Below are 12,989 nucleotides of genomic sequence, written 5' to 3'. Positions count from 1 at the left end.
TATGCAGCATGATAAATGTAGAAAAATGTTTAGAATAATTGCATATGTTTAACCTACATTGGATTACTTGCTGTCTGGGGGAAAGGTCAGAGAGAAGGGACAGAAAAAATTTTGGAACACAAGGTTTTGCAAGGGTGAATATTGAAAACTATCTTTGCATGCATTTTGAAAATAAAAAAGGCATTATTAAAATAAAAAGAAAATGATTTCCTAGAAAAATTCTATTTTTATATATATATTTCATCTTTCTTTAACTTTTTATTTCTTTATGATATATGACTACCAATGGGATTGCCAGCTCAAAACATGTGAGGATTTTAATCCTTTTTTACAGAAAACTTATCATTGTTTTCCTAAATTGATTCATTTCATTAAAAGTTCCAAGAAATATGGATTAATGTTCCTATGTTTCCACTGTCCTTTCAATGCTATTTACATTCTAGGCCATTTTTTCCCAATTTATTTGTGATACAAAGCTTTAGAATGATATTTATTTGCATTTATCTTGTTTTGGATGATATAAATTTTCATATGTTTTTTAATTTTTGATGCTAATTTGCATTTTTCCTAATAAGAGTTCTCATTTTTCTAAGGAATTAGAAATTGTTTTATTATTATAGTTTTATAACGAATCCCTTTCCCTCCCCCTCCCAGAGACCCCTCTCATATAACAAATATTATTTTTTGAAGGGAAAAGGGAAATAATGAGTATAACATTAAATACATTACATTAAAAGTCTGAAAATATTTGCGATATGTAATCACATCTATTGATTTTAGTATTGCAGTGTCTTTATAATTTTTGTTACATTTACATTTGATTATATTGACATACATTTATTGACAAATATATTTGATTATATTGGCATACAACTTTCTTTTTAATTTTCACTTTTTTTTAGTTACTGTATATATTGATATCTTGGATTTGATTATTTTACCTTGCATCTTTATCTGTCTATTTGCCTACCTATCTATCTAGTTTCATGCTTTACTATATTCATCATTCATATCATTTCTTACAAAAGAGCAGAATTCCAATACATTCATGCATCTTGATTTGTTTAGCTATTCATCAACTGATAGCTATCTGATTTATTTCCAATTCTTAGCTCTCAGGAAAAGTATGACTATCAATATTTTGGCATATAGGGGGATTTTCTTTCCTTTTCCTTTTCTTTCTTTTCTTTTCTTTTCTTTTATTTTTGCTTCCTTATAATATAATCCTAATAATGGAATTTTGGTTTTAAAAAACTTGGACATTTTAATCATTTAATTCTAATTCCAAAATGGTTGTACCATTTCACAGTTCCATGAATAATTCATTAGTGTAGTACTTAGAAATTTAGAGTAAATGCTTTACTGTTCCCTAGCTTAGAAGAAATAAGTATTATTATTCCCATTTTAAAGATGAAGAAAATGAGAATCACCAAGACAAATATAGTTTGCTAAGTAATGTATTTAATAAATAGAAAAATGAAGAATCAATTAAATACACATTACTCAAATCTATGTATGTAACTATTCTAATCAATTTGGAAGCTCTGTAGCTTAATGGCTCAGGGAATAGAGCTCTGAAATTGGAAACAGGAAGATCTGAATTGAAATACAGTCTTAGACACTTACTGGCAGTGTTATATTGAGCAAGTCATTTAACCTCTCTTTCCTTCTAGAGAAGGAAATGACAAACCACTCTGGAATCCTTGCCAAGAAAACTCTATGGATGTCATTTATATGCTATGAGCCAATGGGTCACAAAGAGGCAGACATGACTGAATGATTAAACAAAAAAATGGTTTGTATAAAACTAAATCCCTATCATCATCAAATTCATTATTTATCAGACATAAACTCCTGCTTTCTGAATTTTAGTGAAGTGCCTTTTCTCTTGTACTTCTTTATGTCATTGTAAAAAGCATGAGAAACTATTCTCTCTTAAAGACTATTCACTTTGTATGATATCAATGAAAAAAATTAAAAAGGGGAGTAGGGACACTTACATTCATTGTTCTAAGGAGTTTCTTGTTCTGTGAATGAGGATTTCAAAGTACCTTTAAACAGAAATATATTGTTAACACCAGTTAAAATATAGAAGCTGACTCATCCAATTTTTTTTTAAACATGGACATTCTAAAAATATATTCATTATTTTGAATATTTATTATCATTAAAATAATGTAATTTAAATTAAAATCAAGTCCTATAATACTTTTCATTTACATGGTATTTCAATTCATCTTATTATAGAAAAAGGAATATGACAAAATAATTGTTACTAGTTCCAAGATTTCTAGAAAATGTATGTTATATTAATTTGATAGAAATTAAAAGTGGCTAGAAATGACAGCTGGCTAAAACACTCCCCTCTCCCTCCTACCCCATCAAGACCTTATTTCAGTAAAGCCTCTGAACATACAAATAGAGATGAAGCAGAAGGTATGGAAGATAAAACATAAAAACTGGAATTTCAACAAGAATAAAACAAGAAATGAAAGTATGATAAAAGCAAGAAGAAATAAGGTATGGAAACAGAGAAATTAAAAAAAAACTATACTTTTCTGTTTATTCCCCAAAATAATATTGAAAAAATACAGAGCATAATAAAGTAGATAGATAGATAGATAGATTTTTAGTAAGAAAGAAAAATTGTCTTGTATGTAATGTTTAATATGTTTCACTATTACTTTTGTCATAATTTTGAACATTGAAATGAACTTGGTAAAATCCTTGTATATTTTGTCATATTTCTTACTATTCTATTGGTTGGAAGCACCTTGAGAACTATGATTAATATTATATATCTTTGGAGTCTTTTATTGCTATCACTTTAGAATAGTACTACAGATTATAGACACTAAAATATATCATGTTTTCTCACTTTCATCTATAGATTAATGCACTAATCTTTGTTCCTGATGATAAGATAATGATATTCACTGTGCCAAAACATTATATAAACTGCAATCTGTAATGACAAATACTCACAATTTATGGAAAGTTTATTGAACATATACTTTAATTATATATGGTATATAACAATTTGACTAACATATATATCATACTAATATCAGTTGCTAAATAATAATAATATATTATTCTTTTTCCTGGCAACGATGCATAATAACTATCCTGAAGCAATAGTGGATACTAAATAAAAAACACCAATTTAAAAAGTAGTTCCTATGAATTAATATGTATCTCTTTCTAAGTCTCTCTAAGTCTCTTGATAACAGACAGGATGTGTTTGAAGTGAATAGAAAAATATACATCCATTTCAGGTCCAAAGAAAATATATATCTATTCCAGGTTTCATATTTACAAGTCAGAAAATAACAATTCATAGAATATGAACTATTTTTAAATTAATTTGAAGCAAAACTATACATGAAATTCTGTATTGAATGAAAAAACTTTTAAGTCTCATCTAAAAGCACAGAATAAATGGCAGTCCCTATAGACTTTATTAGCTGAATGCATTTCTGTATCTACTCCTTTCCTTTATTCTTTCTCTGTAGAGCTTCATAAAACATGGTGTTGCCATTTACATAATCAAAGCTTTATATTGTGTGTTCCATACTCAGAGGAAGCCTATGGGGATTTGGAAAAAGTAAAGAGTAGATTAATACAAAATTTCTTAAAAGTAAAAAACAAACAAACAAAAATGTCTTTTCGAAATCCCTTCAAAAACATGAATAGACAAGAAAATAAACACAAGTAACAAAATGCTTCCCGTCTCTTCATCTCCCCTCTACTTTTTGTATGCTATATAGATTACTATTTGATATAGGCAAATTGGTGCCAACTTTCCCCAAAACACATCTGCCTTCCTTAATTTCACTTCAGCACATTTCTTAAAACTATTTGTTTCTACATAGAATAAAAGATTTCTGTTTAACAAAGATGAAAATATCCTAATTTATACTTTGTACTCAATTTTGCAAATCTGAAAGATTTTTTGCTGATTTTATTAACTATTACTTGTCAGATATCATAGATGTACAATGGTAGATAATATGTTATAATTCTTCAGTTTGTACTGTCTTTTAACTTCAGACATAAAAGTATCTGCTTATGACAGACTGCCATATTATGTAAGGAAATTTTAAATCTTGTAGTAACAGATCACTTATATGACTTTCTCTGATGTGAGATAGTCGGAGGGATTTCTCCTATCCTCTTGCTATGGAAATAGCTATATTACTTACTTGTGTAGAAACTTTGAATATGTAAATATTCTCAAATAGTCTCAAAAAGAAAAAAACCACAAAATTAATAGTGTTCATGCCAACACTTACTGGTCACAAATCTCAAAATTAGTGTATCCACTTCCACTTTTATACTTTATATTGTTTATATGTCCATACTTATTTATATACAGATTGTCTCACTTATTAGCTGTCCTATTGAAAGCACTGACATTTTAATTTTTTGTCTGTTGTCATATGTCTACCACATAGAAAAAACTAATAAATATTTTTGATTTATGTTGATATGTTAATTATTTAATTGTGGATTCATATGAAGAATGAAAAGCATAGCAGAAGAGAAGATATCTACTTTAACTAGGGTTATTTACAGATGGCATAATTCTTTTTTATTAAAGCTCTTTATTTTCAAAACATATACGCAGATAATTTCTAACATTCACCTTTACAAAACCTTGTGCTCCAATTTTTTTTTTCCTTCCCTTTCCCTGACTCCTTCTCTAGATGGCAAGTAATCCAATATGTTAAAACATATCTATACATATTTCCACAATTATCATGTTGCTCAAGAAAAGTAAGATCACAAAGGAAAAAAAATAGAAAAAAAATCAAAATGACAGCAAATACCAATAAAAAAGTTGAAAATACTATGTTGTGATCTGCACTCAATCCCCACAGTCCTCTCTCTGGGAATATATGACTCTCTCTATCTCAAGACCAGAATAACTGCCCTGAATTACCCTCACTATTGAAAAGAGTCATGTCTGTCAGAATTGATCATCATATAATCTTGCGGTTGCCATGTACAATGTTCTCCTGGTTCTAACTTCACTTCACTTAGAATCAGTTCATGTAAATTTCTTCAGGCCTCTTTGAAGTCATCCTACAGATCATTTCTCATGGAACAATAATATTCTGTAACATTCATATACCATAACTTATACAGTCATTCTCCAATTTTGGGGCATCCACTCAACTTCCAGTTTCTTACAGGTACTAAAAGGACTGCTACAAACATTTTTGTCCACATAGATCCTTTTCCTTTTTTTATGATATCTTCAGGATATGCCCAGTAGAGACACTAGCACAATTCTTCTATTACTGGAGAGAATGAATTTTCAATATTATTGTAATATATCATGTTCTCATAAAATAAATTATAAAATATTAGAGAATATAAATTAATTAATAAGTTATAAAAACAAGTATTTTCTGAGTGCAGGCTCTTTTTTGAGACCCTGATAAGTGCTATGGATAATAGGAATGACAAAAAGAGACCCTACCCTCAAGGAAATTACGGTATAGTAGAAAAGACCTCTTCCTAACAACTATGTACAATCAATATATATGCAAGATAGGTTGAATTTACTTACAGAGAAATGGCACAAGCATTAAGACTTTATGCAGAAGTTCTTACTCAACTCTTATCTGTGTTTCCATAAAACTATATTATATACAGCAACCACACAGTGGTAAAACTGTCTTTAGATAGGCAAAACTAGATTCATTGTAACCAATAGGATTAAAACTCGTCGGTGAGTAAGGAAGATATTTATCTAAATATGCAATGACTTTGTGTGGCAGAATGAGCTGATGAAAACAATTTGATCTAATAGTCATAAATGTGGCTGAAACAGATGCTGTGGAAGTGTTGGAGCTTGGTCAGAAACAAAGAAAGCAAGGTCATCTACTGCATCTTAGCACTATTCCACTTCACAATGGTTCTTCCATAAGAGACTGCAAATCCAGGTTTCTGAGATTCATCAAATTCACACTCCACATCAAAATCATTGACTGCCAAATAATTATGTCTGACCATTCTCAAAGTCTCATTTAAATTCTGACAATTTATTTTTTCTTTTTTTTGCACTTGGCTCTTCTACAGCTTGTACTTCCTTCTTCTTAAGAACTTACAAATTCCTCTTAAAAACAATCTACACATGTAAGCAAGCATCGAAACAGGTAAGCACCATGCAATAAAAATATTTCTTTGCAGTTGATAAAATGATAATATATATGCAATCACTAAGATAGAATAAATTTAAAATTCTCTACATATAACTTATATGTTACAACTCTTGAGCAGTTTTTTTGCTCTCATTTTTTTATTAGGAAAGATAAATGGAAAGATTGTATTCATAGCACAAGTATTGTCTCAATTCAAAGATGTGTTTCAATTAAGTTTTCTGATTTCTGAATTGGAAAATGGAACGACTTTCCCATTATGACAGTATTATAAGTGGTTGGAAGGTTTTTTGGCTAGCCATAAAAATCCATTTACCTAAAATATTAATTTTGTTTTCTGTTACTCTCTTTTTTTATTTCAGATACATACTATTGCAAGTACAATATGGTTAAATATACTTTTGTGAACTAACTTTATAATCTACCCCAAAATATATATGGTTGACTCAAAAAAAGAAAATTCCTGTGTTCTAGCAACTGACATCAAATCACATTTTCTAAATAATTCATTAAAACTTGGATAATATTTTAAAAATAAAAAGCAAGGTGAAAAATATATTGACTTAATAAAAAATATTTTTCTAAAGGCATAGCTCCAAGTATTTATTATTGAGGCTATAGCCTACTTTGGGAAGTATTGTTTTAAAATTATCAGATCCCTCTGAATACTGTCAGCACCATATTCTGGGTCATTCTGAAGAGAGAGGACCTTCCAGAGAGACAATCCAGATTCTCTCAGGATATGTTGTAGAGGACCACCAATTTAATCATGTCTCTGGGGAATATGCATAACATTAAAACTAAATTGTGGGGCATACACAGAGTGAAGATAAACAAGGACTTGGGCTTTGCATCAGCTTACTCCCCCACTCCCCTCAAAATTCAGAACTAAACCAAGTTCTTTCATCTTTCTTATTAACCTCAGCTTTCAACCAACACCAAAAGCTTCCTGAAACAGTATAATAGCCAAGAGAATATGGATTCAGAATAACTGCCTCAGTTATTTACTGTCTGTGTGATCTTGGGAAACCCACTTAACTCCTTGTTATCTCAGTTTTCTTACTCAAAAAAGGAAGGAAGCATTAGAAGCCGTCTAAGGTTCTTTTCATTCTATATCTATTTCAAAAATGTTATATTTTCTCTGTCTATTAAAATATGGGTGCAAGAAATAATAATTTATCCTATATTGTGAATCATAGTAATTTGACTCAATTAAAAAGGTTTCCTGTTTTGCACTATTGCTATAAAGTGAATGAAAAAAATTATTTTGTGCATATTATGTTAAAAACACTTTTGTAGTTACTGAGCTTGTAGTACTTTCTTCTCAAGGTGCTTAAATTCTAAAGAATAGAGAATCTGAAAAGGTACCTAGAGAATATAAATCTAGTAATACAAAGCAATTTCAAGAAGAACACACTGGGGGCTGTATCCGGTGCCCTGAGTTTTGGGAGGAGAGATGTTGTTCAACAGAGATCCATGTAGGCAGTGGCAAGTGATCTATTCCCTGAAGATAGCTGTGATAGGATGAGAGATGAGATAGAGATGAAGAAGGGGCACATCCCACACACATTAAGGACTATTTCACATAAAGCATGGAAGATGGACATAGAATGCCATGCACTGGGATATGAGAAAAGAAAGTATGTTGCTCTTCTCAACATTTTTGGCAGCAAAAGAAAAAGAAATAATTGTAAAAAGGAAGAAGGCAATTAACTTTTATCTCTTGCAAACTTTACTTAGAAAGATACCACCTTATCTCAAAGTGTATTTAGATAAGGATATTAAATCCTTGATTCAGAGTATCATAAAATGGACTTGTTTCCACTGCTGAGGTGTTGAAAGTTGAATAGATGATGGTAATACTTTTGCTGTTTTTATACTTGTTTCTGGTGCCTTAATGCACTCCTAGTGGTGAAAGGGGAAAAAAGTGTATTATTGTAAGGTAGTGCTAAATGGGTTTCTTCATCTTTTAGAGCTATTTATAAAATGTATCCGTCTGCATGTTTCTTACATTGAAATCTTTTAGTCCAGAATCAGTGATGGGCATCATTTCTTCAATTATAGATAGGGCTTTTCCTGGAAGCTGAGAAATAACTTATATATCAAAAGAATCTCTAGTACTAAGGTTTTGCCATTCTGCCCGTTTCCTCCTATATATTTTTCAAAGGTGATTTTGGACCTTATTTAAATTTGGCCTCTATGAACAAAATTAGAAAATATCAAGACAAACAGTGACATTTAATAATAATAATAATAATAATAATAATAATAATAATAAAACAGCCAGGTACTCTGAATTTAGAAGAGAACATTACTTCCACTAATAAATATGCCTGGAATTTACATTTGTACCAGCAAGCTTTTTTGGATTTGTTTTTAAATCATATGTCATCTTAGTTAAATACAGATGCTAAGATTAGGATCTTACATGACACTCCATATGTATTTAGGGCTAGAACATAAGCAATAGATAATGAATATTTTAAATCTTTTTAGTGTCTTCAAAAACAAATTCCTTCCTTCTCCACAGATCTGAGAGTTAAACTAACCTTTGTTCTTCTAATTTGCTTATAATATTACTCTTCATGTCTATATCATGAATCCTGTGTATACTCTTTGATCTAGCAGAGTATTGACTGAGTCTGTATCCCAAAAATATCACAAAAAAGGGGAAAGGACCTACATGTCCAAAAATGTTTGTAGCTACCCTTTATGTAACAATAAGGAACTAGAAATTGAATGTGCCCATAAGTTGGGATATGGCTTAATAAGTTATGGTTTGTGAATGTAATTGAATATTATTATTCTATAAGAAATGATTGGCAGGATCATTTGCATGATTGGAAAGATTTGCATGAATTGACGATAAATGATTTGAATAGAAAGAAGAATATATTATATACAGAAACAACAAGATTATGTGATGATCAACTTTGTTAGTCTTATTTCTTTTCAGTAATGTAGTGATTCAAAGTCATTGATGGTAATTCAAGGCAAAGTGAGAGAGCCACTGACATCCAGAGAGAGAACTATGGAGATTGTGGAGTAGAATATCTTGAACATCATTTTAAAAGCTACTCACCCTTCTTATTTATCTCAGCACCTACATTTACTACCAACTTTTCATATAGTAATTAGACCAAAAAAAAGTCTATTCACAAATCCACACACTTAACAAAAATTCTACTCCATTGATGAAACATAAAATTCTTCTTTTAACCAAAAACTTAAAAATCTGTAAAAGCCTAATTTGTAGCAATATCTCCCTAATGCTAGAAGTTGAAATAAATACAATTTTCTAAAGTATTTGAATTACATTTTAGAATTTGAAAATTGTATTAATAATGCTAGAAGTTGAAAAAAAGATATTGAGTTATTAAAATATAATAATAATTGAGTTATTAAAACATAATAATAATAATAAATAATCAATTTGCCTGTATGGATGATTTCTCTCTTTCCCTTTCTCTCTCTCTGTCTCCTCTCTCTCTCTCTCTCTAACATCCTTCTTACACAAACTTTCAAGTCCTGGTTATCTGCTACAGCTGTGAGTTGAATACAGATGGCAGCAGCACCTCCAGCTCTTCTTGGACCACTGATGCAGAATCTGTGGGTCTGGCATCATCAATTTGCTTCCAGACTGGTATAGAAACCATTCTATAATTAGAGGTGATCAAATTATTCCATTTATACATAGTTCTTTTTTTCACAAGTTATTCTGTAGTGTTTTTCCCTTCATGTCACTCATAAAGGAAATAGGAGTCTTTCAAATGATACTACCTAAAACTTCTTTTCCTCAATGACACCTTAACTAAGCTAGGCATTTCTAATTTCTCCAAACAGTTCAGAATTGTCAATAAATTAAATTTCTAAAATCACAAAAAAGAAAAATAAATACAATTTTCTAAAGTAATAGCATTTGAATTACATTTTAGAATTTGAAAAGCACTTCACTTATGTTATCACACTATAGCCTCATAGCATTTCTTTTTGGTAGATTCTGTTATTATCTCCACAATATACAGATGAGAAAACTGATTCTGAAAACTTAAGTGGCTCAGGGTCATATAGCTACTAAGTGTTAGAGGATGGATTTGAATTCATCTTCCTAACTTCAAGTGCAGAATTCTATCACACAGTTGCATGTAGTCATAAAACCCAGAAAGTCACACAAGGACTAAGAATGCTGGACTGGAGTCAGAAAGACATGAGTTCAGATTTTTCCTTCAATACTTATTGGATATGTGACCTTCAAATAATACTACTCAAAACTTCTCTCCTTCAATGATACATAGATTGAATTAGATATTGCTAATTTCTCTATATAGTTCAGAATTGCTATTAAATAAAACTTTCCAAAGCACAAAAAATAGAACCATTTGCCTCATGCTTATGATTAATTTCACTGATGCAGAGTTTCACTGAGGAAATTTTCTCTACTGAATCTGAAAGTCAGCTGGTCTTAGAGTTGTCTGAAGTTGTAAGTAGTTTATAGTCACTCAGGATCATATAGTCATTTATGTCAGAAACTAGAATTGAACTTTGATATTAGCAATGCCATAAGAGATTTGATGAGATATATATGTGTGTGTATGGTTGTGTGTGTGTGTATACAGCATATACTATGTTAGATTGCCATTATCTGAAAGACTAAATTAAAGAAAATCTTGTCTGAGTCAAACTGCACACATATTTTATAAAATATTTTAGAAAAAGTCTGGTCTAGTCCTTTTACTTTGTATTTGAAGAGAAGACACCCAGAGTAATTACATGACTAGTTCAAGGTAAGTAGTAAATATCAAAGCTAGAAATGTACCCCAAGTCTTTTAATTCCAAGTCTATTGGTTTTTCTTCCAGACTAAGAGGTCACTGTGACAGTCACTGTGACAGTAAATTATAGAGAGTTAAAAACCAGTTTTGACTGAAGTGAACAGAACCAGAACATGATATATAGAAATAGCAAGATTGTATGATAATCAACTATGATAGATTTAATTCATCTCAGCAATACTGTGATCCTAGACATTCCAATAGATTTGGGATAGAAAATTCCATCTGCAGCCAAAGAAAGAAATCTAGAGACTGAATTTTGCATTGAAACATACTATTTTCACCTTTTTTTTCCTTTTCATGGTTTTTAATTTTTGTTCTGATTTTCCTTTCACAACATGACTAATATGGAAATATGTTTAAATATTTATACATGTATAGCTTATATTAGAATGCTTTCTATCTTGGAACTCAAAATAAATGTTGAAGATTATCTTTATATATAATTGCATAAAATAAAATGCTATTAAGTGGGAGGAGAAAGAAATTAGTTTTGATAATGATGTTGGATTAATATTCATAAGCCAAATAATATTGGCTAGGCAAGATGTAACATAAATTGTCATTTGTCTCAGATTACACCTCTTGTAGTAATAAAAAAAAAATAGAAATAATTTACCTAATGCTTAAACATTTTGAAAATGTATTAAGACTTGTTACCCTTCAACAATTTGAGAATAAGGTTCTCTTATTATCTCCATTTTACAGATAAGGAAATTGAAGCACATGAAAGTTGCCATTTATCAAGAGTCAAACCCACAGCTAATAATTGTCTAAGGTGGGACCTCAACCAAGATCTTTCAGATTTTAGGTCTAGCACTCTATACATCACTGTGTTATTTAGGTGTCTATAGTAGGTTATAGCAATCTATAGCTTTTATGGCAGTGGCATAGTAGCCAAACTCCTTATGTTTTATTTGTATGTTGGTGTCCCTACCAATTTGACTTCTGAACATAGCAGTTTTACGTGTACAGACAAGTCCATGAAATATTTTCACTTTCAGGCTCATGTCAAGCTCTGTGACTAATTTTCTCTATAGGCAGAAAGACCAGGGACTCTAGCCATAAACAATTAAAACTAGCAATGAACTGATATTTATGTTGATCCTACTAAAATTTTATCTCCCCTTTTGAAGTTGCCATATTCTGCTTTTTCCTACCATTTCTGAGTTAAAGGGTTCCTTCATGTTTCCCTGACCTCTTCCCATTATTGGATTACCTATGCATATCTCAGACTAACTATCTCTATGACTTATCTATAAAATCTATAAAATAAATTTTATACAATGAAATTTTTAGATATTTTATATACCTTTTACATATATATGTATATGTATATATATATAAAAGTTGGTATATATATATATATGTGTGTGTGTGTGTGTGTGTGTGTGTGTGTGTATAAAATTTGGTTTTCATAACCAATCTTTAAGTTAGAGAATACAGTTAGAGTATCATCATCATTTTATAAATGAAAAATTAAATATAAAGAAGCTTAAATGTATTTTAGTTCACATAACTAGGAAGAGGGTAGTTTAACCAGTTCATATTACCTATGATGTACTAGCCACTGCTAGGTGCTGGAAGGGTCCAGTACAACATTAATAAACTATCCTTGTTCTCAAAGATCTTACATTCTATAAGGCCTACAATATATAAATTAACTAATAAATGCAAGCTAATTGTATGAAGCAGAAAACATTAATCACTTAATTGAATAAAATAAGATTTCTAAATAAAGTAGAATCTTCTCAGCCTTTAAGGAAGTCAAAGATTTTTAGTAAGTATAGGTAATGAAGGAATGAATTCTACCCATTGACTTTGGGAGATGAGCGGCTCAGTTTAGGGGAAAACAAGCAGGCTGACTTGGTTGAGATATAAGTACTAGAAGGGATAGGGTGAAATAACTTCATACATTTAATGAAAAAAAAAGTTTTCTTGTATGTCAATATTCAGTCTGCCTATTCTCTATCTTTATTAGCTACCTCT

The sequence above is a fragment of the Antechinus flavipes genome, chromosome 3, assembly GCF_016432865.1.
Source record: "Antechinus flavipes isolate AdamAnt ecotype Samford, QLD, Australia chromosome 3, AdamAnt_v2, whole genome shotgun sequence".
NCBI classification, from domain to species: Eukaryota; Metazoa; Chordata; class Mammalia; order Dasyuromorphia; family Dasyuridae; genus Antechinus; species Antechinus flavipes.
The sequence above is the reverse complement of the archived record's forward strand: the minus strand, read 5'-3'. Positions refer to the sequence as shown.